This window comes from Macrotis lagotis, chromosome 3, assembly GCF_037893015.1.
Source record: "Macrotis lagotis isolate mMagLag1 chromosome 3, bilby.v1.9.chrom.fasta, whole genome shotgun sequence".
NCBI lineage: Eukaryota > Metazoa > Chordata > Mammalia > Peramelemorphia > Peramelidae > Macrotis > Macrotis lagotis.
In genome coordinates, this window is record NC_133660.1 from 66,667,263 (window position 1) to 66,674,687 (window position 7,425).

The 7,425-nt window shown below is 38.1% G+C and overlaps 1 pseudogene; it reads left to right on the forward strand.

Moving 5' to 3' along the window:
* Positions 1 to 1,278: 1,278 nt before the first annotated feature.
* On the forward strand, positions 1,279 to 1,596 carry LOC141516116 (cytochrome c, somatic pseudogene; annotated as a pseudogene).
* The last annotated feature ends 5,829 nt before the right edge of the window (positions 1,597 to 7,425 follow it).

The window sequence follows — 7,425 nt, forward strand, 5'->3', positions numbered from 1 at the left end:
ATTAAAGTAATAATTCAGAATAATTTTGCCCTTCTGTATGACAATAAATTTAACAATCTAATTGAAATGGAATAATATTTACAAAAAAATATAATTTGCCCAGCTTAAATGAAGAGGAAATAAAATACCTAAACCATCAAATCTCAGAAAAAGAATTCACCAAGTCATTCTTGAACATCCTAAGAAAAAAATCTCCAGAGTTAAATTTATTCACAAGTGAATTTTACCAAACATTTAAGGAACTATTAGTTCCAATTCTATATAAACTCTTTGGAAAAATAGGTGAAGATGGAACTCTGCCTAACTATTTTTATACTGATATAGTGGTGATACTTAAATAAGGAAGAGTTAAAACAGAGAAAGAAAATTATAGACCTATCTAACTGAAGAATATAGATGCCAAAATCTTAAAAAAAATCTTTGCAAAGTGATTACAACAAGTTATCTCTAGGATAATACATTATGTCCAAGTAAGATTTATCCCTGTGATTCAGGGTTATTTCATTATTAGGAAAACTGATAGTATAATTAATTACATCAATAACAAAAGTATCAGAAATCATATGATTATATCAATAGCTGCTGAAAAAGCTTTTCACAAAATACAGTACCTATTCCTACTAAAAGCACTAGAGAGTGCAGGAATAAATGCTTTGTTCCTCAGCATAATAATCAGTATCTAAAACCATCAACAAGTGTTATCTGCAATGGGGACAGGCTAGAGGCATTCCAAGTAATGTCCATTATCACCCCTACAATTTAATATTGTATTAGAAACGTTAGCCTCAGCAATAACAGAAGAAAAAGAAATTGAAGTAATTAGAATTGGGAAGGCAGGTGACATGATGGTATACCTAGAGAATCTCCAAAAAATCTTCTAAAAACTACTAGAAATAATTAGAAACTTTAGCAGAGTGACAGGATATAAAATAAACCCTCATCAATCCATAACATTTCTATATATGACTAGCAAGATACAGCAAATAAACTAGAAAGAGAAATCCCATTAAGAGTAAACTCAGACAATTTAAAATACCTGGGAGTCTACCTGCCAAGAATACTCTAATACTTTTTAAAAACATCTACAAAACACTTCTCACACAAATAAAATCAGATTTCAATAACTGGGTGAACATCAACTGCTTTTGGATAGACTGAGCTAATATAATAAAAATGAGAATTCTACCCAAAGTAAATTACCTGTTTAGTGGACTACCAATACAAATTCCAAAAATAAAAAAAAATTAATAAGTTAGAAAAATGGGGAACTGGGCCACCATGGGGGATGTGGAGAAGGGCAAGAAGATCTTCGTGCAGAAGTGCACCCAGTGCCACACGGTGCAGAAGGGCGGCAAACACAAGACCACCCCCAACCTGCACTGGCTGTTCCGCCGCAAGACGGGCCAGGCCGCCGGCTTCTCCTACACCGATGCCAACAAGAACAAAGGCATCACCTGGGGTGAGGATACCTTGATGGAGTACCTGGAGAACCCCAAGAATTACATCCCTGGCATCAAGATGATCTTTGCGCACATCAAGAAGAAGGGCGAGCGGGCCAACTTGATAGCCTACCTGAAGAAGGCCACCAACAAGTAGCCGTGCAGCCGCCTTATTTATTGTCAGAAGCAGCCCAGGAGACTCCTTTCCTTTTTGTATGTGTACTATAACTACCCTATTTAATTGGTCTCATCACCCTGAGCATTTCGATCATGAATGGCTGTTCTAATAGAGAAATTATGCAGATAAGGTAGGCTTGGGGTTAGATAAGAAATATTCCTTCTCTCTGTTTCAGTCACAACCAAGCTGTCACACTTGAATGTTTATTTTAAAAGATTTAGACAACTTTTTTTAAAAGCAAGGCTAGGTGCCCGTGCCCCACATCTTAGAAAAGTTTTAATTAAATCAGACTTCTTTCACTAAAAAAAAAAAAGTTGGAAAAATTTGTAAGTAAATTTATATTGAGAAACAAAAAGTCAAGAATTTCTAGGGATTCAATGAAAAAAAGTGCAAAAGAGGGTGGCCTAGCCCTACCTTATCTAAAATTACAAAGCTTCAGTCATCAAAACTGTCTTGTATTGGGTAAGAAATAGATTGGTATGGGGCGGCTAGGTGGCATAGTGTATACAGCACCAGCCCTGAAATGAGCAGTGCCTGTGTTCAAATCCTGCCTCAGACACTTAATAATTACCTAGCTGTGTGGCCTTGGGCAAGCCACTTAACCCCATTTGCTTTGCAAAAACCTAAAAAAAATAGATTGGTGGACCGGTGGAATAAACTAGGTTCAACAGCAGGAAAAGATTATAGTAATCTGCTGTTTGCTGGACCCAGAGAGTCAAGCTTTCGGGATAAAAACTCTCTCTTCGATAAAATATTTTGGGAAAATTGCAAGTTAGTATGAAAGAAACTTACATTAGACCAACACCTCACATAATATACCAACATAAGATCCAAATGAATACAGGATTTAGATATAAAAAAAAACATACTATAAGCAAACTAGACGATAAAGGAATAGTTTATTTCTCAGATCAATGGAAAGGGAAGCAGTTTATGACCAAGGAAGAGATAGAGAACATCACTAAAAGCAAACTAGATGATTTTGATTGCATTAAATTAAAAAGCTTTTGAACAGATAAAGCCACTGTAACCAAGATTAAAAGAAATGTAGTAAATTGTGAAACAATTTTTACAACTAGTACTTCTGACAACGGTCTCATTTTTTTTTGAATTATAGAGATTTTATTTATTTTGAGTTTTACAATTTTTCCCCTAATCTTACTTCCCTCCCCCTACCCCCCACAGAAGGCAATTTGAAATCTTTACATTATTTCCATGGTATACATTGATCCCAATTGACTGTGATGAGAGAAAAATCTTATCCTTTAAGAAGAAACATAAAGTATAAGAGATAGCAAGATCAGACAATAAGATATCAGGGATTTTTTTCTAAATTAAAGGTAATAGTCCTTGGCCTTTATTCAAACTCCAAAGGTCTTTCTCTGGATACAGATGGTATTCTCCATTGCAGACAGCCCCAAATTGACCCTGACTGTTGCACTGATGGAATGTGCAAGTCCATTAAGGTTGATCATTGCCCCCATGTTAATGTTAGGGTGTACAATGTTTTTTTCTGGTTCTGTTCATCTCACTCAGCATCAGTTCATGCAAATCCCTCCATGTTTCCCTGAATTCCCAGCCCTTCTGCTTTCTAATAGAACAATAGTGTTCCATGACGTACATATGCCACAGTTTGCTAAGTCATTCCCCAATTGAAAGACATTTACTAGATTTCCAGTTCTTTGCAACCACAAATGGGGCTGTTATGAATATTTTTACACAAGTAATATTTTCACCCTTTTTCATCATCTCTTCAGGGTATAGACCCAGGAGTGGTATTGTTGGCCATTCTGAGAGCTGTGAGGTGGTACCTCAGAGAAGATTTAATTTTCATTTCTTTAATAAGTAATGATTTAGAGCAATTTTTCATATGACTATGCATCCCTTTGATTTCCTCATGTGTAAATTGCTTTTGCATATCCTTTGACCATTTGTCAATCAAAGGACTCATTTCTAAAATATGCAGAGAACTGAGTCAAATTTTCAAAAAAAAAGCCATTCCTCAATTGACCGACTGTCCAATATGACCAGAAAGCACAATGATCAATGTTGGAAGGGGTGTGAGAAATCTGGGACCCTAATACATTCTTGGTGGAGCTGTGAACTCATCCATCCTTTATGGAGAGAAATTTGGAATTACTCCAAAAGGGCAACAAAATTGTGCACACCCTTTGATCCAGCAATATCACTACTGGGTCTGTGCCTTGAAGAGATTATGAAAAAGGGTAAAAAAATCACTTGTACAAAAATATTCATAGCAGCCCTGTTTGTGGTGGAAAAGAATCGGAAATTAAGTAAATGTCCTTCAATTGGGGAATGGCATAATAAAATGTGGCATATGTGTGTCATGGAACACTATTGTTCTATTAGAAATCAGGAGGGTTGGGAATTCAGAGAAGCCTGGAGGGATTTGCATGAACTGATGCTGAGCGAGATGAGCAGAACCAGAACATTGTACACCCTAACAGCAATATGGAGGTGATAACGACCAACCTTGAGGGACTTGCTCAGACCTTCAGTGAAACAATCAAGGACAATTTGGGATATCTGTGATTGAGAATACCATCTGAATCAAGACAATTGTGGAGTTTGAACAAAGACCAAAGACTATTGCCTTTAATTTAGAAAAAAAGAACCATTATCTTATTGTGTATTTCTGCAATCTCTGATACTTTATTTTTCTTCCTTAAGGATATTATTTCTCTCTCATCTCATTCAACTTAGATACTTAGATCAATGTATATCATGGAAACAATCTAAAGACTAAGACACTCCTTTCTGGAGGGGGAAAGGGAGGAAGATTATGGGAAACATTGTAAAGCTGAAAATAAATTAAATCTTAAAAAAGTTTATAAAGCACGTTACATATATTTTAAGCTTACAACAATTCTGGAAAGTAGTTGACATTATTTGTCCCATTTTGCAGATGAAGAAACTGAGGCAGATTAGGTTTAGTGACTTGTTCAGGATAGCCCTAATTCATACCTGAGGCAGGCTGGTTTTCAGATCTTCTTAATATAATATGCCACTCAACTGCCTCTATGTCACCAATAAAATGACAACAATGTTGAAATAATAACATAACTAAGGATAGGAAATGTTTTATTTTTATTTTTTAATTTTATTTTTTTATTCTCGTCTTGTACAAATTTTGTTACATTAATAAAATATTCTTGTTTAAGAGTAAATGAAATACCCCCTCCTCCCCATGAATATAGACTTGCTTGAGCAATAAAGGGGAGAGAAAAAAAATTAAAATTAAAAAATAGTAATAATTGTAGGTTTGGCCAGGTGACACAATGGATGAAGCACCAGCCCTGGAGCCATGAGCACCAGAGCCCACATCCAACCCTGAAGACCCAACAACCACCCAGCCATGTGACATGCAAGCCACCTGATTCCCACTGCCCTACAAAAACCAGAAAGAAGGAAAAAAAAGACCCGAAATAAAATAAAATAGTAATAATAGTAGGGGTGGCTGGGTGGCGGACAGAGCATTGGTCCTTGAGCCAGGAGCACCTGGGTCCAAATCCGGCCTCAGACACCCAAAGATCACCCTGCTATGTGGCCCCAGGCAGGCCACCCAGCCCCATTTGCCCTGCACCCTCCACCAAATAATAATAATAAAAAATTGTGCTTCAGTCTTTGTTCCAATACCAACAACTCTGTCATGGGTGGATCACATACTTTATGGTAAATCCATCGCAAAAGTTACTTCCATATTTTCCAACGTTGCTATTGCTGATCGCAGCTCCCCTCCTTTTGTTTTTCTCCACTAACATGTACTACATTTTCTCTCTCCTTTCACTCTGACACTGCTGTAGGGTAGCTGAGTGGTGCAGCAGACAGATCTCTGGTCCTGGGGCCAAGAGGTCCTGAGCCCCCAGACCACCCGTTAGGCCCAGAATCCACCTGGCCCTATGGTCCTGGACAGGCCTTCCAATCCCAGCCCCTTGCAAGAAGTAAAAAAGAAAATGTGTTATATCTGACCACTCTCCCCCCATGGTGCATCCTCTCCTCCTTTATTCACATCCCCACACCTTCCCCCTGCTGCCCCCTCCTTCTTACTCCAGATGCCTATACCCCATTGAGTATATATGCTGTTTCCTCTCCTAGCCACCTCTGATGAGAACAAAGGTTCCCTCATTCCCCCTTGCCTCTCCCCTTCCATATAATTGTAATAAATAAAAATATTTTTATATGAAATATCTTGGCCTATTCCCCCTCTCCTTTTTCTTTCTCCCATCACATTTCCCTTTTTTCTATTGACTCCATTTTTACACCATATTTTATCTTCGAATTCAGCTTTCTCCTGTGCTTCAACTATAAAAGCTCCCTCTACCTGCTCTATTAGCTGAGAAGGTTCATGTGAGTATTACCAGTGTCATTTTTTCTATGCAGGAATACATGCAGTTCATCATCAAGTTCTTCATATTTTCCCCCTCTCCTCCAATCTCCATGATTCACCTGAGTCCTGTATCTGAAGATAAACCTTCTGCTCAGCTCTGGCCATTCCAACAGGAACATTTGAAATTCCCCTGGTTCATTGAAAGTCCATCTTTTTCCCTGGTAGAGGACATTCAGCCTTGCTGGGTAGTTCATTCTTGGCTGCCTTCTAAGCTCTTTTGCCTTCTGGTATATTATATTCCAAGCCCTAAGAGCTTCCAATGTAGTTGCTGCTAAGTCCTGTGTGATCCTGACTGCAGCTCCACGATATTTGAACTGTGTCCTTCTGGCTGCTTGTAATATTTTCTCTTTGACTTGGGAGTTCTGGAACTTGGCTATAATATTCCTAGGGGTTGGTTTTTGGGGATCTCTTTCTCTGGGGGATTGGTAGATTCTCTCCATTTCTATTTTGCCCTCTGCTTCTAGAATATCAGGGCAATTTTCCTGTATGAATTCTTTGAAAATGATGTCAAGGCTCTTTTCCTGATCATGAGTTTCAGGTATTCCAATAATTTTTAAATTATCTTTTCTAAGTCTGTTTTCCATATCAGTTGTTTTTTCAATGAGATATTTCACATTTTCTTCTAATTTTTCATTTTTTTGGTTTTGAAGTATTGATTCCTGATTTCTGATAAAGTCATCAATCTCCCTAAATTCTATTCTTTGTCTGAAGGATTTGTTCTCCTCAGAGAATTTTCTTATCTCTTTTTCCATCTGACCAGTTTTGCTTTTTAAAGCATTCTTCTCCTCAATAACTTTTTGAACTGTTTTATCCATTTGACCTAAGCTGGTTTTTAGCATGCTATTTTCTTCAGCATTTTTTTGGATTTCCTTGACTAAGCTGCTGACTTCATTTTCATGTTTTTCCTGTATCTCTCTCATTTCTTTTCCCAGTTTTTCTTCTAACTCCCTCATTTGATTTTCAAAGTCTTTTCTGAGCTCTGTCATAGCTTGATCCCAGTTTCTGTTTTTCTGGGAGTCTTTAGATGGAGTTTGTGTTTCCTCATCTTCAGACTGAGTATATTGATCCTTCTTGGGATCATAGATAATATATTTCTCAATGGTGTTCCTCTTTTTTTTTCTGCTTGCTCATTTTCCCAGCCTAAGCCTGTTTTTGGGGTGCTTCTTGAGCTTTTGGGGCACTCCCACAAGTGACTCAGTGTGTGAAGCTCTGTCCTCCCTCCTGGTCTGTGAATAACCATATGTGCTCCTGTCTGGCCTGAGGTGGAGGGGGCCGCTGCTATTCTGTGTGGGGGCCTAGACTGTGATCAGTATCTGAATGTGCTCAGAGTACCAGAGTCCTGTTCCAGGGGCAGAGGACAGAGCTCTGCAGTCTCTCTTCACTCCCCTCCCTCAGCTCAA